Consider the following 25,919-nt stretch of genomic DNA (forward strand, 5'->3'; position numbering starts at 1 on the left):
AGGTTTAAAACAGAGGTAGATGCAATCTTTAATCTTGTGTCTAACACTAATAGCTTCTTAAATTGTAAAGAGTCAAGCAATATTTTATCAGAATTTTGGGACGATCAAAGGAAAAATATAGGCACATGAATTATTATAGTGAATAGCTTTATCATAGCAAAATTACACTTGAGCTAAACTAATTAAGATGCTGTGGTGCAACTGTGCCATTAGCTGTTATCGGTTGATGATAAAAGATTTAGAAAATTCATATGGGAAGTAAGACCTGCAAATTTTGTGACAATGTAGAACATTTGACAGGATATTATAATTACCATAGTATCTTACATTGTAGGTAATTTTATCAGTTAAACAAGAAATAATCCCTAAATCTTAAAAGAGAGAAGAGGAAGAAACGAAGGGAGGGAAGGAAGAGAGAAGGAAGGAAGAAATAATACATGTGTAGAAGTGTCTGATATTACTTTTCCTTTTTTGGTGCTTGCCTAATTCCTTCCTGTTAAGGTAAATGACTTTAGAGGGAGGTAACTAGGTCATGAAGGGTGCAGAATTTAAAACTGAGTAGTAACCTAGGGATTGTCTGGTAATACATACTCTCCTCATTTCATAAATGACATAACTGAGGCCCAGAAGGATTGAGTTGTCAAAGATAGGTCAAATAGTTACTTTCATGGCAGCAGTGGGGTTAGAGAATACAGATCAATATCATGTGTCCTCACTCAGCTAGATATCCATTAATTTGTAATCAAAATTAACAATATAACTTAAACATGTATGTAATGTGCTCCCCACCTTCATATTCCCCACTTCTGTACTTTATTTAGGAAAGAAGGAAGTGACAAATAAGTTATTAGTTTTTTTTTTTTGGTTGGAGAAACAATTTAGACAACATAGTCTATGGTGACTATATATTTAGCTCTATTTTTACATATACAACTCCATGAAATACTAAAAAGCTTTCTGAGTCATTAAAGGTTTGTGAATTTTGAAGTACATTTAGGTCTAATTTAAAACCTAATAAAACCAAGAGTTATTGAAATTGATAACTCACATATGTTATATATGATAACTATTAGTCCAAATACTTTATTACCTATCAGGAGTATAAAAGTGAAATTTCACCATAGTTCAATTTTTTGGAGTAATTATCCCAACCTCAATTCCGCTATTTTCTAATATTATAATGTCTAGATTGAAATGGATTTCTATGTCTTCTTTGCTTCTTCTGTTACCTTTACAATTGAGGTGTAATTGAATAAAATCAACCTGATTTCAAATTACTTTGGAAAGATTTTCAACATAGCTACAATCTTGGTCTCAGGATTTTGCTTAGATTCTTTAAGGATCAAGAGATGTATATGCTGAATTCAATTCATATCAATGGTCTTCTTTTAATTCTGTACTAACATGCAAAATTTTTGCACTTTAGCAAAATATTCAGAGATGTTCGCTTTTATTACACCTTTTTCTGTTGAAAAATATTCACAGTATATACATATATAATAAATGATATATAACATATATACACACGTAAGTATAGAGTTAAATCATTAAGAAACATATTTATAAATGGGTTATGCCCTTTTACTTTTTTAAGTCCCTACAATATTTTCTTTATAATGTGTCATCTTACTACTGATTTGATTTGACTTTAAATTGAAACAAGATTTTAAAAACTGTTTTGGAAGTATTTTTTCTCTCCTTCCACATCTTTAGCATTCAACATGAGTGGAAGGCCAATATGAGCTTGGTTGATTAGATGAGGGTTAAATGAAGAGTAGCCATTATTTCCGTTGCTTTAATTATGCCATCCTCACCATGATGGACCTTGCTCCATTTCCCTCCGGTAGACCTGACAGACTATAACTGACCTAATTGATACCAGATGACAGCTCAAATAAGGCCTAATAAAGAAGTAATCACACTAATAAGCAAGCTGTTATGATATTGGCTTATAGAAAGCTGTTTTTTAATCCCTCCATTTTTCTTTTATTATCTGTAACCACTATTCTCAATCTCCTTTTCTGTGATTCTGGAATCAAAGGACTAAAATGGACCTTAGGGGAAACATGAGCTTGATTTCCTCTTATTTGTGCTATTTGATATGCATTGACATATTTTTTTCAACTCTTAAATGTAGAAATGCCAAACAAACTGAAAAGTTGAAAGACTAATACAATGATCACATATATACCTTCATTTCACATTCAGTCATTATGAATATTTTGCTATATTACTTTGTATTTATATGTATATATACATTTTTTCTGAACCATTTGGAAGTAAGTCACATGTATCACATTTCATCCCTGAATGAATATTTTCAACATATATTCCTTTAAAATAAACCATTCTTCTACATAAGCATAATAGCAGCAGCAAATTAACGATAATATCCGGTCTATATTCAAGTTTCTCCAACTGTCCCCAAATATCAAACCATATCCAACCAATATTTCATTAGTTTTTGAGCCTTGCTTTGCTTTCTAACATAATAAACTATTTTGAGCTCACCTTGTACTTTCTTGTCCTAGGTGCGAAGTCAGCCATTGTCCCAAGAAGCCCAGGAGTAAGATCTGGGCTAGCATGCTCATTGCTACAAGACTGTCATTACTTCTGTGACTTTTTTTTTGAGACGGAGTCTCACTCTATCACCCAGGCTGGAATGCAGTGGCATGATCTCAGCTCGCTGTAACCTCCGCCTCCTGGGTTCAAGTGATTCTCCTGCCTCAGCCTCCCGAGTAGCCAAGATTACAGGCATGCGCCACTACGCCCGGCTAATTTTTGTATTTTTAGTAGAGATGGGGTTTTGCCATGTTGGCCAGGCTGGTCTTGAGGTCCTGACCCCAAGTGATCCACCCGCCTTGGCCTCCCAAAGTGCTGGGATTACAGGCATGAGCGACTGTGCCGGGCTTTCTGTCTTTTCAGTGGAATAGGTTTGTGTGCGTGCGTGTGTATGTGTGTGTGTGTGTTGGATTTCTATGAATAGTTACATTTCAAATGTAATATTATAGGATTTTCTTAACTTTTAAGATATATATAAACAATATATATGATTATATATAATCTTTATGCTGAATGTCTGAAAGTCTTGGTACCTAATAGTATTAATTTGTTTAATTGCATTTTTCTATAATACGCATAAAATAGTTTCTAAATTACAACACCAATATTGTATCTAAATCAAGTTTAAGATTTCTCTGCCTGTTGCTATTTTTCTCTTTAGACTACATCCCACCTGGGAGGTATAGCCAGAGTATTGTGCTCAAAAGTCACTTGAAATAATTTTTTTTTGCATGGTTATGTTACTGATTTGAGTACATGAACAGTTAGATTTATTTGCTTTCAGTTTTGGGGTTTGCTCCTTTATCTAAATATATGTTTTGTGTAAAAAGATTTACATGGTTCAAAAGTCTACATATATATGACAGTATGCATAGAAATTCTCACTTTATTTTTATATCTCTCACTATATTTCTCTCAACTTCAGCCACTGTAGATAACAGTTTTAGTTAGTTTCTGTTTCATCCTTTCAGTATTTTCTTATGTAAAAATAAGCAAACAACTCTTCATAGGGTGCCAATTCTTCTGCACTTTGAAGTTGCACATACACTTGTGAATGGCAGGGTTCTGTATCTGGAAGTCTAAGAACCACAGGGCAGTAGTCAAGAGTCACCAGGTATATGTGTGAAATGAGAGGTAAAGCATGTTCAGCAGGCAAGAATCTGAAAGGATGTGGCTCCAGGTGACAGAAGTCCAAGGGCAGCTGCTGCTATAGACTCTAGCTATTGCTAGTGTCACTGGGGTCAAGAGGCAAGTCACAAAATTCAGTCCACTACCAATCTCAAAAATCTTCAGTATAAACAACATAAGCGCTGTTTCTGTTCATGTTGCTGCTTCAATAACATCTCCTACAGTTCTTGCTCACATGGTGTTCAGAGTTTAGTGGCAGCAACAGAGTTAAGTAATTACATGATGATTGAACCAGGGCAAACAAATAAGTACACTAAACATGATTCTATGATTCTACAAAAATGTAAGACAAAAAAAGCAACCAACCAGAAAAACAATATAAACCTGACTTGGACTGGGGCCTTCTGAGAAGTATTTGCTGAGAAAGAGACAGGAACAGAGATCAGAGGGGTGATTTGGTGCTAATAATGTGGAAGTGGAGGCTGGAGAAGTGAGTACTCCAGGGAGAGGGAGCAATATGTTATGAAGGGATTGTGGTGAGTCTGAGCAATGTATATGATAGAATTTTGAGAGATGAGGAATGGGACAGAATAATACTGGGATCAGATGAACGAGGTCAACGTCAACAGTGATCAATCATGTTGCTAGTATATGATGAAAATGGCATTTTCCCACTGTAGTCTTTCTAAAAATCCACAGCCCCAGACTAATCATGCAAAAAATATCAGACAAATTCAAACTGAAAGATGGTTTACAAAAGATCCCACCAGTACTTCTCAAAATTGTCAAGATCATGAAAAACAAGGAACTTCTGAGCACTTGTCATAGTCAAGAGAAGCTTAAGAGATAGGACGACCAAATATATGGTGGTTTGCTGAATGGGACCCTGGAATAGTGAGAGGACACTAGGAAAAAAATAAGGAAATTGGAATATAAACTTTAGCTAATATTATATCAATATTAATTTATTAATTGTAACAAATGTACCATACTAATGTAAGATATTAAAAATAGGGGAAACTCGATGTGGGGTAGATGGAAGCTATGTACTGTTTTTGCAATTTTCCTGTAAATAGGAAACCGTTAAAAAATAAGTTTATTAAAAAGTATGCTAGAGGGGTGGCGGTTGGGGGCTGGACCTTGCAGGACTTCATATACTGTTTAAAATTTTAGCGAAATACACTTACTTTAAGAGCTGTGATTTTTTTAAACAGATGGATTACATTTTACCTTATGTAAAATGTCATGGTGGCTGAGGTGCCAAGCACTGAATGGCAAGTGTGGATGCAGGACATTCAGTTTTAAAGCTCTTTTAATATTCTTGGCAAGAGATGATGGTAACTTGAACAAGGATCAGGCAGTGGAGAGAGCATGGCATAATCAGAGTTGGTATCAAGTTTGTGGGTAAAATTACAGCAGTGGTAATTTGACACCACTTAAAATTATGGGTTTGAGAGAAGAAGCAACACATTTAATCTTATGTCTGCCACTGAGCCAGGTCACATTTTCTGGCCTAGAGGACTTAGTGGGTTAAAAGGGAAGTCTTCTTTTCCTTTAAGTCTGGAGTCTTACTTTCTGCTCTTTGGTGAGTAGAAGAAGTTGGCTTTTCCAAATCTGCAGGGGAATAAGTTAATTGCTTCTAGTTAATACAGATTATAGGCTGCAGGCATAGGGGGACCTCCCGTTAAAAAGCTGCCGGCAAACTGGTCAATTGTCAATCTGTCTATGTCTTATAGCATCTTATAAAAATATCAAGGAACTGTCAACACACACATTCTGGCCCTTTCCAATGGTTTGCCCCCATACTGTAGATTCTGTGGAAAAGTTATATCCTTCCCAAGTTAGCTCATGTCAGTTTTATAGAATATTTTACCATAGCATAACCAGGGTTAGCAGCTTTCCAAATTTCAAAATGTGCATGTGTAAGAGTGTGTGTGTGTGAGTGTGTGTGTTTTGCCACTAAATTCTTGAATACTAAGTGAATGCCACATATTTCAAGATGGGTAAGCAGCTCTGCTCCATGAGATCATTCATGGACCCAGGTTCTCCATCCTGTTGTTCCCCCATTCCTTAGGTTGTGCTGTCTCAGATCTTCATTGGCTTTTCATCTACAGAAGGAGAAAGAGAGAGAGTAGAGGTCAAGGACGTTCCTTTTAAGAAAATAGCATGAAAATTGCACACATCTCTTCTCATCATCACGTGCCCAGAGCTAGCTGTAGGGAGGCTTTAGTGACCATATGCCCAGCTAAATCTTTATTTTAATGTATATATTTTTTATTATACTTTAAGTTCTAGGGTACATGTGCACAACATGCAGGTTTGTTAAATATGTATACATGTGCCATGTTAGTGTGCTGCACCCATTAGCTCATCATTTACATTAGGTATATCTCCTAATGCTATCCCTCCCCCTCCCCCCACGCCACAACAGGCCCCAGTGTGTGATGTTCCCCTTCCTGTATCCAAGTGTTCTCATTGTTCATTCCCACCTATGAGTGAGAACATGCGGTGTTTGGTTTTTTGTCCTTGTGATAGTTTACTGAGAATGATGGTTTCCAGCTTCATCCATGTCCCTACAAAGGACATGAACTCATCATTTTTTATGGCTGCATAGTATTCCATGGTGTATGTGTGCCACATTTTCTTAATCCAGTCTATCAATGTTGGGCATTTGGGTTGGTTCCAAGTCTTTGCTATTGTGAATAGTGCTGCAATAAACATACGTGTGCATGTGTCTTTATAGCAGCATGATTTATAATCCTTTAGGTATCTACCCAGTAAGGGATGGCTGGGTCAAATGGTATTTCTAGTTCTAGATCCCTGAGGAATCGCCACACTGTCTTTCACAATGGTTGAACTAGTTTACAGTCCCACCAACAGTGTAAAAGTGTTCCTATTTCTCCACATCCTCTCCAGCACCAGTTGTTTCCTGACTTTTTAATGATTGCCATTCTAACTGGTGTGAGATGGTATCTCATTGTGGTTTTGATTTGCATTTCTGTGATGGCCAGCGATGATGAGCATTTTTTCATTTTGCCATCAGAGTGAACAGGCAACCTACAGAATGGGAGAAAATTTTTGCAATCTACTCATCTGACAAAAGGCTAATATCCAGAATCTACAAAGAACTCAAACAAATTTACAAGAAAAAAAAAACAACCCCATCAACAAGTGGGCGAAGGACATGAACAGACACTTCTCAAAAGAAGACATTTATGCAGCCAACAGACCCATGAAAAAATGCTCATCACTGCCCAGCTAAATCTTGACTTCTATTGAAGAAGTGAAGGATGGATTTTGTAAGCCAACCAGCAGCTAAAGGAGACTTAAGAGGAGTCACTGAAGAATATAAGGGTTATGAAGACAGTGGTGTCCCAGAAACCAAGGAGAAGAGGATGTTGCATGAAGAAGGAGATGATGGTTTCACTTTGGTTACATTTATCCGAATGCCCTGTCCAACTCTTCAGTGTCCCTAGCAAAATCTGGTATAGAGATGGACACTGTTTTTCAGGTGAAACCTGCTGAGTGTGGAGAGTTGTGAAAAATTTTTCCCTTAAATTGAGAATGTTTTAAATAATGCAGCCTATGTTTTCTTTAAGTAACAAGGCCATCCCACTGACGCACTGATGTGGTTCTCAGCAAAAAACTCCCTGCTCTTTCTCATATTAATTGCCATAAAAACAAGTCACTTCTATCATGCATTTGGCTCACTGAGTTATGAAAATATGTAGGTATTTCATTTCTTTTTATGTAAATTTATGCTGGTTTTAGTCCATCATTTGAAGTCCAGAAGTCTTCTGGAACTGGACTGTGTCTGTATTAGTTGTCTTTTCCATCTTGTGGTTTATGGTAAAATTAATAAAAGGCCTTGCAAATCAGTAACAACAGCTGCCATTTACTGTGTGCCTATTGCTCAATGCCTGTTGATAGAGTGCATTGAGGTGCTGGCTGGCTGCCCTCTCATTTAATTTTTGAACATTCTTATAAGGTCATTTTGTTTGTTTGTTTTCTGGCCTGAGTATTGTATTAATTACATAAAATAAAACACTTTGGGGAAACATTGTTAATTTTTGACAGGATTTTCCAACACTAATACTAGTACTGTTATTACAGCTACCATACAACTCTGACCACTAAAGAATTGTTGTTTTTAAGAATTTGGAAATTATTTTATTATGGTATCATTTACATACATTGAAATTCATTCTCATTGCTGCACAGTTCTATTTGTTTTGACAAGCTCACACAATCATGTAACCACCACCACAATCAAAATATAGAACAGTTTTAATAACAATTTCTTTATGATCTTTATAGTCATACCTTCCCTCCCCCACTTTCTGACCCTAACATTTTGCCTTTTCTAAAATGGAACATAAATTGAATCATATTGTATGTAGCTTTTTGTGTCTGGATTGTTTCATTTAGGGTAATACATTAAGATTTGTCCATGTTTCTGTGTGCCTTAGTCTATTCCTTTGCATTGCTGAGGAGCACCCATTGTATGGAGGTATCACAGGTGTTTTATCCACAGGAGAATATTTGGGTTGTATTTAGTTTAGGACAGTTATGAATACAGTTTCTATAAACATGCATGTACCATTTTTTGTATAAACATCAGTTTTTATTTCTCTTGGGTAAATACTTACGGGTGGAATTACTGAATTATATGGTATATGTATGTTTGTTCAACCATGTAAAAAACGACCAAACTTTGAGACTCATTTGGAACTGGAAAATTATTTAATAGCCCTAGATCCATAGTTCTACTCTCCCATTGGAATTAGCTATACTAAAAAAACCTAAAAACCTTCCTTGACTCCCAAAATTTTATTAGAGCCCCCTGTTGTGTATTATCATAAGACCTTTACTTTCTTTTCAACACTTTGCACATTTTGTTTCTTTATCTTCTTATTTAATGTGTATCTTCTCTAAAACACTTCATGAGAGTAGGAATGTATCTGTGTTTTCAGAGTTTAGTACAATGCATATACATATTAAATGTTCCAGAAATGTGTTTCAACAGACAAACTGACAGAGAGAGCAATTGGGTCCAGTAATTTAAATGGCTCCTTCAATACTTTTTCAAGAAAGACTAATTCTTGGAAATGGTTTGTTATTCTAGAAGAAAGAAACCTATTGGTCTGGCAGTGATAGTCTAATAAATAGGTAGAATTAGCAATTTTCCCCTGGTGAAACAATGAGGGAGAAGATTGGGAAGAGAGGGAACTGCTAGTGGAAGAGGTACTGGATTGGCCTTTAATTTCTTTACAATACTAAAAAGGATATATCAGAGAAAGTTGTCCTCCCTAGTTATACTGAAAGACCTCAGAATTTTTTATCCTCTCGTTTCAGAATCCTCACAACAAAATCCTGTGTCAATAGACTGCAAAACAGCATAGCTGGTAGCAGGGACACAGCCTTTTCCAAAAAGGTATTGGTCCTTTTTGAAACTGTGAGGACTTATACCTTGAAAAAATTATATGCATCCCTAAAAGGAGTCCCACATTTTCTAATGGAGGAGTCAGGTGGACCACAGCTGAAAGTATTAATCAATCATTTAGCATAAAAAAGGGACAATTAGATAATATGTGCATCCTAATGAGATACAGTAGGGAGACAAAACATATAATTTATATGTTTTATTATTGTCAAAAATAATGAAACCTAAATGTGACCAAACTTCTAGATCCACCACCAGTTTACAGGAAATACAAGGCAAAAAGGAACTTGTAAAATAACACCATGGGGATGCATTCAGCAAAAATCCTGAATATGGAACATTTTCTAGGACAAATCATTCATATATATATATGCATACACACATATATGTATGTACACATATATATGAAATAATATATATGACATAACAAGATGTTTGACCAATACATGAATATTTAGTGACATTAAAAATTTATTAATTTTTAAGATTATGATAATGCTATTGCAACTCTGTGTGCTTTCTAACAGATTTCTTACCTTTTGGATAAATGTTTTTGAAGAATTTATGGATGAAATGATATGATGTCTGAGGTTTGTTTGAATAACTCACACTGGGCACAGTATTGTTGAGGTTTAGATAAAACAAGATTGGACACATATTGATAGTTGCCTAAACTGGGACTAAGTACATGGTATAAATAATTCTTCTCTGCTTTTGTGTATGTTTGAAAATTTCCATAATAGAAGTTTTTTTAAAATCATCAAAATAATGATTATACATTTGAAATTTTCTTTAGCTCCAAAACAACTGTTCCCTTTTCCACAACTCTCCCTAGTTCTATTTTCCTTCTAAAATTTTGTGGCATGGCATTGAAACACATAATGCCTTCCATAACAACCCAAGTTTCTTTCCTATGTTAATGCTCACAGCATTCTTCAGAAGCATATAAAGCTTCATCCACATGTCAAAAACAATAGTTTGTTGGCTTTCACATTTATGCAGCAGATACCTGGGAAAGCCAGGAATAGAATCCAGTTCTTTGGTCTCTCAATCAAGTTCTCTATCCACCTGTTTAGGTTACTACTATGTTGTGAGCCAAATGAATCATGTAAACTCCCAAATCCTTTAGGCTCCTGGCATATCATATGAAATGAGAATTTGTTCATGAGGGATGACATCTGTTAAAGAGACCTTTGTATAATATTTGACAGCCCCAACATTCCTTGAATGCTTGACAACTGCCATGGGGATAAAACTGAGCATAGCACTAGAACAATCAACTCTAGATTGAGTCATGCTCTGTTAGCCTCACCACGAATTATTATTTATTTTTCACAGGGAAAACAGTATAATAGAGTAAGAAGAAACATGGATTCAGATACTAGTTCTACTGCTAACTTTTATGGCCCAGGAAAATTCTTTGTCCTATTTTAGCTTATTCTGTAAAATGGTTATAATAATATCTACCTCATAAAGTTGATGGTGGGGATTAGATGAGAAAATATATAATAAGTACCTAGTACAATGTCTGCCACGTGTCTAAGCTATCATCACCTGGCCTTAGTCATTATTAGCTAAGTTTTTTTTCCTGTTTTTTAACTTGTACGTCAATGCCTTGATATTACTTGATGTGAGTTGGATTCAAGTGTTTCATTATCTCTGCCCCTTCTCTTGAGAACAGAAAGCTAGCCACCTTTCCATGTGTATACAGAATGACTGTACTGTCAATAAGTGACTGTAGAAGACAATTTTTGAAAATCAAACACTATTTTTTAAGATGTCCTCAAAAATCAACTCTACTAGTTATGTGACCATATCTTTTGTAACCATTTTGTCTTGTAGGTATATATTGATTTTGTCTGTATAGCATTTATTTTACTCATTTTTTAAAAAAGGAATCTGTTGTTTTTCTTTTGACAACCACTCATTCCCATTTTTGGTTTATGTAAGGGGTTAGAAAATTTTTTCTTAAAGGGTCAGAGAGTAAACAGTTGAGAGTAAACATGGCTTTTCAGGCCATGGTTTTGGTTGCAACTATTCAACTCTGCTATTGTACCCTGAAAGCAACCACAGACTATTCACAAACAAATATATACATGGCAATACTTTTCAACAAGCCTTTATTTTCATAACCTGGTAGCCTACTTGTGGACCATAGTTTGCCTCTGGTATATAAAATTTAGATAAAATTACCTTTTCCTGCACTCTATTCTGCCACATGATCCAGAACTGCTAACAGTATACTATATCCATCTGGCCACTGTGGTTGCCTCATGATGGGAATTTTATATAAATTGAACCAATTAGAAACAGGCCCATAACTTTTGCTATTATGGTTAAGAAAGATGCACTGTCTTTTACTTGGGGTAGCTAAATTGGTAGAATATATTTCTGGGATGTCTGGTGGTCATCCTGTTTCTTGGGGAATGTCACTTGGGGAATCTGTCATCTTGTCAAAATGGGGAAGTCTACCTGAAGCTGAAACCAGTGCAGAAGAACACAGAGCTGAGAAACATAATGGAAACTGCGATCTTTTGTGTCAGTAAGACTAAGTTGTTTTCTTCAAGAACACTTTGCCAGAAAAGATAAGACTGCAAAACCAATAAATAAAACAACTCTTCATGTGAGGTGATGTTTCTTCAAAATCTTCCCTGCCTAAAATGATTTCAAGGTTATCCTTTGATGTAGAAAATTGGGGCTTTTTATTACCAATTCTGTCTCTCTGGATTAAATCCAGAATTGTTAATTATTTGAGTAAAGTTTCAGTCTTGTAAGCAGCCATCCATTTGCCCCTTGGCACATTCTCAAGAAGTTCGGTGGCTTTGTATTTAAGCAAATGTCTAGTTAGTCTTTTCATATTTTCTAAAATGATGTCAACCCTAATTCCAGGATAAATGACTATCAGGGCATATGGTCTATGCTTAATTGGCCAAGAAACAGAACTACAGTCAGGTACTTTGCAGACAGTATAAATTCAAACTCATAGACACCTTTGTTTTTGGGTTCATGCTGACAATAGAAAGCAGTGAATTTAGGCCACATTGCTTTACTTTTGTTAAACTATATTCCAAAGCATTGCTATTAGTTTACTGAGTGCCATTATTAACAATAGCCCCATAAAACTTGTAGTTCCTGGATGATATTGTTAAGAGTGCATTCTCTACTCCATGCAGTGACCTTTTAATAAGAATCCATGAATATAATTTCTTTCAAATCTCAGTGCTAGGAATGTCTGGGTTTTTTCATATCAATTGATTATTTTTTAAAATGTTATGAACACCATTAATCATGTACATTTTCTCTTTGAATAAACTACTAAGGTACTCAGTATTCAGTTTATGACTTAATTCTAGTAAGGCTAAAGGATCTTTTTTTACCAGTTATTTTTATCCCAATTTCCTAACTAATTTTAATTTATCACATAGCATTGTGAGACAGTTTGTAAATATCTATATGAAGAGTCCTTGTTAATTAGTTAATAATGAAATGTAGGCCAAGAAGGGAGAAAGGGGCAAGAAAAGGAAAGTGGGAGGATACCAGAAGCTGATCTTTTTCATTTAACAGCTTAATCCAGTGCCTTGCCTGGACTGCCACTAGCTGTCTTTTGGTCTAGAAGAAGCCATGAGCAGGTTCCAATTGTATTGCTTCTAAACACTTGCAGACTGTCAAAAAGACCCCATCCCTTTGGGGACATAAGCCCTAGAGTTGAGAGCACCCACAGGATCCACGCTTCCCTGACTCTGGGGTTCTCTTTAGGGCTTTACCAGATGGAAAACTAGCACCTCGGAGCCAGTGAGGTGGTGAGTTAACAGGCTTTATCGACAGATGGAGGACCCCAAGTGTGAACGAAAACAGCTTCAGCTTGAAAGAAAAAAAAATTCAGAATCCAATCTATGTAAGCAAATACCCATATAAACCAATTATTCAAAAAAAACCTGGGGTACAGTGACTAGCTTGGTGACTCCACATAGAGATATTTACCTGTCCCATATTTTGTTAATGCTTTTAAATCAGTTATACTATGTTGAGAAAGAATGATGCTTTCCTGTTTTAAATGTGAACTTAATGTAGTGTGAATAGTTCCCGTTTGTTGCTGTTAACAGGATAGTTACTGACAATTTTGGGAAAACAGAACTTTAACAATTTCACCACACATTGTTTGGAAAACCTTAAGTGTGTCTTTCTGCTTGTGCTTTCTCTGAATGTAAAGATATAAATGTGTGGTAATTGGATCAGATAGATAGATCATAGTTCCATTATATGGGAATATTACTGGAAGTTATGAAGTATTTGTCTCCAGGTTCATCCAACACTTCTAACCATTTAATTTTTATCTATTTCTAGAGATAATAACATTTATACAAAGCAGCTACCTCCAGTACTTAGCTTCTTGTTAAAAAATTATTATAGGCTAATTTTATAACCTACTTATAACTACATAAGTCTTGTAAAATGTATATTTCTTTGGTTAACATTTTATATTTGTTCTATCCAATGCAAAGAGAAAGTATTGACAAAATTACAGATATTTTACTTACTAAGCCTCCATTTGTTTTTCAGCTTAAAAATAAGTTCATATACATCCGTTGCATTCCACTGGCCACAATTTCACATCTTTTTGTTTTTTTAAGTGTCAGAAAAATTTTCACCAAATTATTTGAGAAGTATTTATTTTAGGAACTCTATGAATGTAAATAAGTTTCAGATAAAAATAACAAACCTCCTCTTAAATTTAAAAGGACATCTTATTTCAATTTGAAGAATTTGCAAAATGCATTTTATGGAAAAAAAAGATTTTTCCTCCTTAGGTTTAGAATATCTAAATTCATTTTAAAACTGATTTTTAAATTCAGAAGAAATTATACATCAATTGGAATGCTAACATAGACTTGAGAATTTTTAATTTGAAAAAAGTTTATGAGTTAATTAAAATCTTAATTGTATCATTGCTGATACATTTTTGATAAGTCAAAAATCTATTAAAACTGAATTAAAGTCTTCAAAGTTGATTTTAACGTCCAAGTTTCGTTATGACGTGTCATTCTTGACATTAGGGACAGATAATTAATACAGCAAAATTATAAAGGGTTGCACAAACAGAGCCATCTCTGAGGTGGCAGAGGAGCTTAACACTTCATGGGACCCTTTTGCACAAGTGACAACATTGTATTGGTCATAATGGTGCATAGTCCACCATCTGTCTGATAAAACAACTCAGCATGCTAAGTATTATTGACAGGAAGGTGGGAAAACTGCCTTCTTGTGCGGGCTCTGGTTGACCCTTTCTCAAAGCCTGGCAAACTTTCAAAGGTCTTTTCTTCAGTGTAAAATACCATCAATCTGCCTGACTCAGTATTTCCCCTTTCTTAGAGTACATGCAACATTCTTTATGAAAGGAACAGCTATGAGTGTATTCCAGTGATCTAAAATGTTGAAACACAGGTGCCTAAATTGGGTAATGTAAAACTGTCTTTTATTTATGGCCAAAATTTACTGTATATCAGGGAACATCTGATCAGCTATAGAGGTTACCAACGTGAGGTTTCGGTGATTACAGCCAAGTTACAAGGATGGTGAACTTAGGAGTAGTCTGAAAACAGCCACTCCTAGCTGCTCATTCACACAGTGGTATGTATGTGGAGTTAGGTGTCTAGAGATGGTTTTAAGTGGCTAAGACACAGATGTTGGAATTTCAGCCTACAGAAGGTGTGCGCACACATGTTTGAGTGTGTGTATGCTCCCATATATCTACTGTTACAATAATCTGTAATTTTTAAATTCTATTTTTATAAAATCTTTATTGAAGTATAATACACACCACAGTATTTACCCATTTTAAGTATAGAATTCAATGATTCAAACACTGACACGTATCACCTTTTACTTCATTTTGACAGTGTTTGATAACATATTGTGATGAGGATTGTGTTACTCTGATTTCTACTTGCTCGTTAAACTAAATTGTTAAATTAGTATTACTGAGGGCAATTTTGTAATTATTGATTAGTGCAAAAACTTAGGTCTAAACATTGACGAAAAGCTGTTCATGAATATGATCTTCAAACGTTTACTTCCAAAGTAAAGCTTCCAAGCTACATGTGGGCCATATTTTCTTTGTCATGACAAAATATGTACAGTTTATTTGATCCCATAATTTGTATTATTCATTATATGCTCTGTTTCCATAGATCTGCAAATCAATGCATATGTGTATATGTGTAGATTAGAAGCTATATTGCTAATTTAATGTCGACATAGGTCTTGCATTAAACAAAAAAATCTTTTTAAAGGCTCTGCAGGATCCCAGTTTACAAAGTCTGTATCCTAGGCAACTTTGAAGCTTTCTAAGGAATATGCCAAGTAGACAGCTGCTGTAGCTACTACCAGAGAACAAATCTTTTTCACCTTGGCATCTGGGTTTTCCATTTGTTGGCCAAAAGAAGCCCAAATTTAGCATTGTCTTTAGCTATTCAATAAATGCCAGTGGGTAAAACCATTGGGAATACTGGTGAAGAGCAGTTGTTTGTTAAATGCCATAAGGACCTATTATTTTAGCTGTTAAAATCAATTTTCTGAACTAAAAAAAGTAAACTATGATAATCCATGTGATTTGATTTAGATTTTCTGTAAATCTCTTCCTCCTTTTCTGCCCCCACTGAACCACTGTTGAGAAGATATGTTATAATTTAAAAATCATTATAACTTAAAACTTGGAATAAACTGTAGAATGAGATTTTGAGGTACAACTTATGGAAATCTAATATAACAGACAGAGTAAGTGAGGAACAGGTAGCAACACACAAGATTCATCATAATTTCCCTTTTAAAAAATTGCCTAGAATATGTATGATATATACTAGCCCAGATTACCTAGAACACAGAGCTTGAGACAAAGCATATATGTTAATAATGCTTTCTTGGGGAGTACAATCTCAGGGTAATAAAGGTGAAGGAAGAAGGGAAGTGAGATAGGGAAAAAGGAACACAAATAAAAAATGGTTTCTCAACTAGTCAAGTACAGGTTCACACACCAAAAATGGCAGCTGTTCAGTCATAAGAGATGTCTCCTGAGATCGTCTCTAGAATCTCTGTGCCTTGGAATAATCAGCAGCAGGAGGAAATTTAATAGATTTATTTGCCAGTGTATACTTGCCTCTTGTAGTTCTCTTGGTCAAGGTTTATGCCATAGACACTAATGTCATTGCAATTCTGAGTCATATTACCTGGCCACTTGGAATTCTATTGGGAAATCCAGGTCATACTTCCCATAGTATGGTATTGTTGAGTTGGACAGGAGCTGGTAAATTTGCTATGATTTCTTCCATGGCAGGAGCCATAGACTTATGTCTAAGTCTAGACATCACTCTGGGAAAGATTGAGAGAGTGATAAATATTAAGTGAAAGGTGACAATGACAGCTGGTAGGATTCCATTGAGCAAGTTGGCAAGGCTTGGGAATCAGCTAGTACTAAATGAATCCAGGGAGTCTTGTAGCTGGATTCAGTATGAAGTGTCATTCACTTATGAAATTCAATTTGCATGAATCATTAACATTATATGAACATAACTATTTTGGTTGTCTACTATGCCTTGAGCAAGAGATAGCCAGAAATAAAGATATACATTAATTTATGTGCAGTTGTTAATAGTTTAGCTGGATGATCAGGGTCTTGGAAGGAAGAGAATTGGGAGATCGGTGACAAGGAAGTCTGAGAATAAGTATGTGAATGGGGCTGAGCACAGAGGCTCACACCTGTAATCCTAGCACTTTGGGAGGCTGAAGCAGGTGGATCACTCCACTTGAGGCTAAGAATTCAAGACCAGCCTGGCCAGCATGGCAAAAGCCCATCCTACTAAAGAAAAATACTAAAATTAGCTAGGTGTGGTATTGCATGCCTGTAGTCCCAGCTACTCAGGAAGCTAAGGGATGAGAATTGCTTGAACCCGGAAGGCGGAGGTTGCAGTGAGCCAAGATAGTGCCACTACACTCCAGCCTGGGTGACAGAGCAAGACTCTGTCTCGGAAAAAAAAAAAAAAAGTATGTGAATGGACCTCTTATAATGGACACAAACTGTTAAGATATTTGTTTTCTATATTAATGCCCACCAAGGGATGTCCATTTTAATAGTCAGGAGGATAAGATGACATGTTCTCTAGTGGTCAGTCAGCTAGATTTCCCCAGCTAGCCCACTGCTTGTACAACGAGCCTATGAGCAAAGTGGTCATGATGTCAGTGATGGAGGTGTGCATGGGCTCAACATCTTGGTGTGCACTTACCAAGGGTGACCTCGCTGCACTATTGCTGAGTGCCTAATCTGCTAATAACAGAGTGCCTAATCTGCTAACAACTCCTGGGAGTACTAGGAAATGGTGCCAGATTAATTACATTGGATGTCTTCCATCATAAAGGGGGAAGGTATTTGTCTCTTGGAATAGACATATTTTTGATAACAGATTTGCCTCTCCCACCTTTAATGCTTCTGCCAGCATTGAACTCACAGAATAATTTATCCTCTTTATGGCATTCCACATATAATTGTGTGTGATCAAGGAACTCATTTCAAAGCAAAAGAAATGTAGCAATGGGCTCATACTGATGGAATTAACTAACCTTACCACATCCCCCATCACTCAGAAGTGGCTGGACCAATTTAAAGATGGAATGGCTTACTAAACCAGTCAGGTATAGTGTCAGTTGAGAGATAATACAGAAATGAGGTTCCATTTTATAGGATGTACTTAGTATATGCTTTGAGTTAGAGATCATTATATGAGGATGCCTTTTCTACAGCCAGAATACGAGGGTCTGGAAATCAAAGAGTAGGATTGGCAATGTTCTTCTCAAAATATCACATAATAACCTACTCATGGAATGTTTGCTTCCTGTCCTGCAACTTTGCATTTCGGTTGTTTATGGATGCTGGTCACTAAAGGGAATGAGGCATGGAAGATACTTCCATCAGTGGAAACAATAATGATTCCATCGAATGGGGAGATGAGACTGCCAACTAGTCATTTTGGGCTTCTTATGCCACTGAAGAAACATATCAAAAGAAAAAGAAGTTAGTTACTTTTTCTGGTTGGAATGATCAATTCCAATAATCAAGGAGAAACTGGGCTGCTGTTACACAATGGAGGTAAGGAGGACCATGTTTGAAATATGGTAGATTCTCTGTGGTGTCTCCTAGTATATTCATGCTCAATAGCAAAAGTCAACAGAAAAGTATAGCAACTAAAAAACAACAACAAAAAAAGGCAGGGTAACTGAGGACTCAGACACTTTGGGAATGAACATTTGGGTTATTCCACCAGGTGAAGAATCGTCAACCAGCTGAGGTTCTGGCTAAGGGCAAAGCAAATACAATATGGCTAGTGGAGAAAGGAAGTCTTAGATATCAACTAAAGTAGACCCTTGAATAACATAGGTTTGAACTGTGTGGGTCCACTTGTACATAGATTTTCTTCTGCCACTGCCACCCCTGAGACAACAAGACCAACCCCTCCTATTCCTCCTCCTCCTCAGCCTACTCAACGTGAAGATGACAAGGATGAAGACTTCATGATTCACTTTCACTTAAATATATTTTCTCTTTCTTATGATTTTCTTATTAACATTTTATTTTCTCTAGCTTACTTTATTGTGAGAATGCAGTATATAATACATATAACATACAAAATATACATTAAATAATTGTTAATGTTATTGGTAAGCAATCCAGTCAACAGAAGGCTATTAGCTAAGTTTTGGGGAAGTTAAAGGTTAGAGTAGATTTTTGATTGCATGGTGGAGAGTTGGCACCTCTAACCTCTTTGTTGTTCAAGGGTCAACTGTACAAGTGCAGAAACAAGGACCATAGTAATTTTGCATATATGCTTTTTGTTTCTAATATTTGCATATATTAACTTCCTTTTCGCTTTCTTCTTTCCATTTACTTTTATATACTAGTCGGTGGAGATTAACTTTATAACTTAGTCTTTAAGTGACAGCATATTCAGTAGAGCTATGGAGGAACTTGAGGAATAACTAGTATAGTAGGTGGTAGATACAATGACTGCTGGGACTATGTCTCTCCTCATTTTGGGGAAAGGGTAAGAACTGCATCACTTGTAAGTAAAATAGTTGAATCTTGTTAGATGGAAATTTAGGGTTATTTTAATGTGGTATGGAAGCTCAAATGTGTTAGAAGGGTGCATATGGAAACTGAGTAGCCAAAGAGGTAGTCTGGTGATCTGTGCTAACTATCAATTTATTACCTTTCAGCTCCAAATCCACCTATCACTACATGCTTTTTGATAATGGAGATGGAACCTATAAGCATTTATCCTTTGTAGTTGGCATGATGTTAAACGTTGTCAGTAGAGGGCACTGGAGGAACAGCGAGGAAGAAGGGGCTTTTCTCTGCTATTCCAATGTGTTTCTTGATGCTGCTTCTTGCTCCTTATGCTTGTTTGCCAGTGACACATGTGAGAGGCATCTAGTGGTACTCATCCCCTTCGAGTTTAAGTGGTAATTGTGTGGATAGCTTCCTGTCAAGTTCCATTCATACCTGCATGAGTGCATTCCTAGTGAGTCTTGTAAGCACTGCAGCAGTCAGCTCCATAGCTGTGGCCCACCTGCACCTTGGAGGGGGATATCCTTCTTGTTAGTTCCAGCTGTAGTTCCAGCTCTAGTTCCCTGCCTACCAGTTTCAGTCCACCTGCACTTTGGAAGTGCATTTCTGGCTTGCCAGGTCTAGCTGCAATTGTGTCTGCCTACTTCAACTCACTTGTACTATGGAGGGGCATTTCTTGATTACCCAGCAATTGTGAATTAGTCTGGCCTGGGGAAACCCAGTGAACTTCTCTGCCATCCAAAGGGTACCAACAATATCTTTTCCAATGACGTCTGAACCCCAGACTTAGAGAAAGGAACTTACAAATTTATTTCTTCATTGGATATTCTTCCTCTGCCCTGGTCCTCCTTAGTCCTCTACAGTTAATTTTGTTCATAATCTTTATATTAAAATTCCCTATTCAAATTACTATGTTTTCTGTCTCATTCCATCTTAATACACTACCTTGTATTTGGTAAAAAGATTGTATGAATCTTTTTTTTTGGTAAAAGATTTGGAAAAAAGATTGTATGAATAAGAGAAGATATTTTATCCCAAATATTTTAGGGATTTTACTATCCACTCTGGGGTTCAGTTGTTAGTCTGGAATAGAAAACATCAGGAATGCAGTAGACCTATTGGCTATATGGTAGTTACAGCATTCATATCACAGCCATCAGGCTGGGTTACGTCTAACCTGTGCAATGCTTTTCAGGAAGGAGAGGAGCTTAGGGTTCCCTTGAGCTACTTCTTATTAGAGAGAAGAATTAGGCTTTGGATAGTTTAAGGAATCCCACTGCTTACTGGACATAGTCAAGAATGGGATCTCCTCTAGTCAGGAACTAACCCTGGAGGTTAAATGCTTCTTTCGGTTACCCAAGTGATTTTGTGGAGTTGGGTCAAGTTTGAAATTTCTGGGTAGTGGTCTGAGATTGACGAAAGGCTTCCTCAGATGCATACATGGTAGAGAGAAAACCTTAGAGCACAACCCATCAAGAAAGATGTCCCCAGGTTTTGAAGACCTTTTCATTGACTTTCATAACATGTTCTCAATTGGAAAAGGGCCAACTGGATGGTTATTTATATCCTGCACAGCTTCAAATAATATAAAGAAATAATGAAGATGAGGAAAGGTGCTCCCTTTCCTCAATTATCTTGAAAAGATCTTGACAAAATTGTGGTATGGGATTCATGTCCATGCCCCACATATGCGCTTACACCAATAATGCTTGAAAGATAGAGGATTAGGAAGTAATTGAATCTTTCAAATTATCTCGTTCATTTTTTTAACTTGCATGTTCTCTACCCCTTCCCTCACCACTAAACCATAAACTCCATGAGAGCAATCTCTCTTGTGTCTTAATCACCACTGCATTTATTGTATGTTTACCGTCTTTTAAATAAAACAAGTTTACTGATGTGTTAGCAGTTGAAGAGATCCAAGGTACCTCGAGTTACCAGTGGCGAATCCATATGTGTCTGCAGCAACTTCAATTCTTGCCTCCTCAGAAGAAAGAATTCAACTGAGGGGCATAAAACAGAAAAAGAGATCGAAGCAAGTTTCAGAGCAGGAGTGGAAGTTTATTTAAAAGGCCTTAGAACAGGAAAGAAAGGAAAGTTAACTTGGAAGAGATACAAGAGGGTACATGAATATCAAAGAGAAAATAAAAAGGGCCTTTAACCTCGATCCTGGGACTTTATGGGCTGGCCTCTTTCCCATGATTCTTCCCTTAGGGTGGGCTTTCCGCAAGTGCAGTGTTCTCCTTACCCTTGGGAATTGAGCACGCGCAGTGTGTTTAGAGAGTTATACGAATGCCCAACTGAGGCTTTCTTTCTTTTTCCAGTGGAGTGTACACGGAAGATCATACTATGCCATTTTTGTATCTTAAGGTGCATGACCAGGAAGTTACTTCTCCCTGGGGTCAGCCTTTAATTAACACTTTAATGTTAACAGGTGTGGACCATCAGGAAATGGCCTCTCCCTGGCTCTGGCTGCCAAGTTATCACTTTTAGAGAGGGATTGCGATAATTGCCAAACCATCACCTGACTTTTCTAGTGGGTGGGGCGGGGAGAGCCCTCTCCTGCCCTGCTCATGCCTAACTGCCTGTAACAGGCCCACCAGTCCGCTTCATTGGGCTACTTCCAGTAATACTAAGCCATAGGCATCAGTATGTCTGTTAACTGAATGAAAGATATATTGCCCAATTTTTCATTTAGTACTTTGCCTATTTGTCTTTTTCACTTTAGTATTTATTTGTTATCTGATTCTTGGTAAAACAGTATTCGGGAAACTGAAATTGGAGTAAATGTTAATGTTCCCATCACTATGTTTCCAATATAAAATTTTAAAAATTAACTAGTTTACTACTAAGTAAACTAAAATGTAAGCATTTTATTATAGCTCTTGAAAATAAGAATTTGAGCACTTTTAAAACTTAGAAATACTCCAAATATTAATTTAAAGAATCCTTTAAAATGCAATTAAGTATTTAAGCTAAATGGATATGTAAAAAGAAAAATTTAGTGGTATCCTCAGGAAAAAGAAAGGATCAACTTTGTGAAAAGTAACTAGCAATTAAAATTTTAAAACAGACTTATTTAACACACTTTGAAAATGCGATTAAATCCATCAATTGAACCTGATTACTTCTGTTCCTAAGGCAGTTTACAATAATATACCAATAATCACAGTAAGTGCTAAATAGTGAGCTAAGCACTTAAAATGCATTCTTTCATTTAATTAATTAATATATTATGTAAAGAATGCAGAGAGGCCTGGAGTGGAACTAAATCCACTGATCATTACTTTCTAAATTCATTAGCAATTCACTTAGAATTCAAATTCCTTTGATATAAAAGTTTGGTTTTTCTAATCAGAATCACCCTCTCTCAAGGGAATCAGGGCTAGTCCAGGGAGCTAGTGGCTCTTTGGGCCCCAGTTTTGGTTTCTTGAGGCAAATGGTAGAGCAAGAAGAGTCTCACTGAAGGTCAAGGGCTGGAGGGAGCTGGAGTTGTAAGTCAAGTCAGGAATGTGAGTGAGGTCAAACGTCAATGGTAGTGGTGCAGAAGTAAGACTTGAGGCTAGGGTGCTAAAGCCAAGAGTCGAGAGGTGGATATGGCTTAGAAAACAGTGAAAAACAGATGGCAGGGCTGGAGGGATTTGGAATAATTGTTGAAACTATCATTATGTATTTCGATAGCTTGACTTTATAGGTCCAGGGGAGAGTGGTGTATTTATCTGGCTTAGGAAGCCATATACGAGAAAGGTGATTACTAAATCTATATTATAAACATTTGATTATCCACATTGAAGCTTATTTTTTCCAGATTTTTTTTTGTTACCTTCTTCACTACATTTCCGAGAATTTCATATCTCCCCTGCATTTCAGTTTTCCCTGTATTGGCTTCCTCACAATCTATTCGTCACAAAATTCCTTTGCCATTTGCCTGTATTCTTCCAAACATCTACTTCATAGGAAGTTGAGACACAATAACAGTTTTTATGGAGACAATACTTAATGATTCAGAACCACAACAACTAAGAATAAGAAGAGACCTTAGGCTTGGAGGCAACATAGCCAACTAGATACAGCCAGGAGGAACATCTGCCACCAAGTGACCAGAACATCAGTAAGACTGGCGCACTCCAAGCAGATCTTCAGAGGGAAGGCATTGAGAGCAGACAGAGGGAGGACAGAGATACTGGGTTGAAGGGGGAGAAAGCTGGGAACCCTGCCCAGGACTACCATGCACTGAGACTCATTCCTGGCCCCAAGCAAGTCCTGGGGAAGGGGTGAGTTAAGCAGGTGTGGAGCAACCTGCTCTCACCACTGGTCTCAGGAATCTTGGCAGCAGAAGACCCCATGACCCCCGCAGACACTTGAACTGGTGGAGAGAGCAGCTTAGAGAGGTGGTAGGGGCAGAACTCCAGCTGGCACAGATCCCAGAGGATTTGGTGTGGGAGTGTCTGCAGTGGAGCACAGCCACGGATGCCTGTCTCCCAAGGCTTGCCTTGCTCCCCTAGGAGACTTTAGCCTTAGGGGAACTATTGGACCTGAACAGAGCAGGGAAATCTTGCCTATGAGATGAGGCCAGTCTGACCTGAGCACTTCCCTGTCTACTGGCCTCTCCTAGGGCCCTGGCCTGACCACACCTGCTTGCAGTGCAGCCTCAGATGCCAAGCTATGGTGCCTCCCTAGGGCCCACATCATAGCTCATGCACAGGTGGACCGGGCCTAATTGTCAGAGAGTTCCAGCAGAACGGCCTCCCCACTGACATTCACCAGCCCGCCTGCACCCTCCCCCAACTGCAACCTCCCCCATACTGCTTTGCCAGTAGATGCACACCCATGACCAACCCCCAAAATCGTTTGATGGGTCATGTGGGATCAGGTGGACCTCCCTTCTCTTCCCCTACCACTGGCAGGTATTTGCATATATACCCCACCACGCCATTGCTGCCAGTGTGAGCACACTCTGCCCCCTGCTGTGCCACCATTGACAACATGGATGCACATAAGACCAGCAGCCCTGCCTGCCATTCTGTGCCACCATTGCCACTGGCACAATTGCAAGTGTGGAGACCTCCAGCACCACTTTCACCAGTGCTCTACCCCTGCATTGATACCACCGGCATAAACCTGTGCCTGGAGAACAATGGCCCCACTCCCCACCCTGTGCCACCATTGCCACCAGCATGAACATGCGCATAGAGGGCAGCAACCCCACACCTACCAGTTCCCCACCCCGTGCCAATACTGCTGCACATGGAGAACAGTGGCCATGCTGCCACCACTGCTGCTATGAACACCCGCAGGAGACTGGCACTGACTGTACCCACCAGCTCCCTGCCTTAACCCACAAGCATGCACTCCGCCATGCTGCCACTGCACTGACACATGCAAGTGAGCACAGATCCCACTACCTCTGCCTAAAAAGCACTTTGGCTGACACCACCTATTGGAATGTTGTGATGAGCAGTCTGGGAGCACTTGAGCACCCCCAGTGCAGCAGGTTCCTAAGTGTGAGGGGCCAGAGAACAAAGCAGGGAGCCCAATACCAGCTCCCAAGAGTTACAGCACATGGCCCCAGAGTCCTGAGTGGAGCCCTGGGCCCCTAAAATCTTCCAGAAAGGAACCAGTCAACTGAACCCGCCTCACAAGGTTGAGAAAGAACCAGTACAAGAACTCTGGCCACTCAAAAAGCCAGAGTGTCTTCTTACCTGCAAATGACCACAGTACTTCCCCAGCTATGGTTCTTAGCCAAGCTGAAATGTCTGAAATGACAGATATTGAATTCAGAATATGGATAGGAATGAAGATCATTGACATTCATGAGAAATTTGAAACCTAATCCAAGGAATCTAAGGATTAGGATAAAACAATACACGAGCTGATGAACAAATGACCATTATAAGAAAGAACCAAACTCATCTGATAGATTTAAAAAACTCACTTTGAGAATTTCAGAATACAATTGCTAGTATTAACAGCAGAATTGACCAGCTAAGGAAAGAATCTCTCTGAAATAACCAGCTCTCTGAAATAACACAGTCAGACAAATATAAAGAAAAAACAGTAAAGAAGAATAAACAAAACCTCTAAGAAATAAGGGATTGTGTAAAAATACCAAATGAAAGGCTTATTGGTGTCCCTGAAAGAAAGAGAAAGCAAACAACTTGGAAAACATATTTCAGGATATCGCCATGAAAATTCCCCAAACCTTGCTAGAAAGACTAACATTCAAATTCAGAAAACACAGAGAACCCTGGCAAAATACTACACAAGAATACCTTCTCCAAGACACACAGTCATCAGATTCTTCAAAGTTGAAAGAAAAATATTGGGTGGGCCAAGATGGCCAATTAGAAGCAGCTATGGTCTGCCGCTCTCACAGAGAAGGACAAAATGGTGAATGAATTCTACACCTTCAACCTAGGTATCCAGGTTTTTGCATTGGGACTGACTAGGTGGTCAGCATGACTCAGAGAGAGTGAGGAAAACTAGGGTGTGGCTATGGCCCACTCAGGAGCAGCACAGAGCAAAGGGAGCTGTCATCCCCAGCCAAAGGAGTTGAGTGATTGTGTGACCCCCGCCCAGGAAACCACATTTCTGCCACAGATCTTTGCAATTCACCCCCTATGAGGCCATGCCACCAGGGCCTTGGGTCTGAGGCAGAGAGCTGTGTAGATTCTC

General features: G+C 37.8%; 1 protein-coding gene and 1 long non-coding RNA gene across 5 annotated transcripts in view; one reads left to right on the forward strand and one right to left on the reverse strand.

The window, feature by feature from the left end:
* Positions 1-25,919, forward strand: part of LOC129035760 (uncharacterized) — a 365,251-nt gene that overhangs the window by 280,191 nt on the left and 59,141 nt on the right. The window lies entirely within an intron of this gene.
* Positions 3,047-25,919, reverse strand: part of NAA11 (N-alpha-acetyltransferase 11, NatA catalytic subunit) — a 99,475-nt gene continuing 76,602 nt past the window's right edge. For 2 of the 3 annotated variants that reach the window (XR_008502322.1, XM_054486548.1), the window contains one exon: positions 3,426-5,798. The gene's annotated coding sequence lies outside the window, so the exon portion shown is untranslated. Of the gene's footprint in view, positions 5,799-25,919 lie in introns of all 3 variants that reach the window. The other variant, XR_008502323.1, reaches the window with a different exon arrangement.

This window comes from Pongo pygmaeus, chromosome 3, assembly GCF_028885625.2.
Source record: "Pongo pygmaeus isolate AG05252 chromosome 3, NHGRI_mPonPyg2-v2.0_pri, whole genome shotgun sequence".
Classification (NCBI taxonomy): domain Eukaryota; kingdom Metazoa; phylum Chordata; class Mammalia; order Primates; family Hominidae; genus Pongo; species Pongo pygmaeus.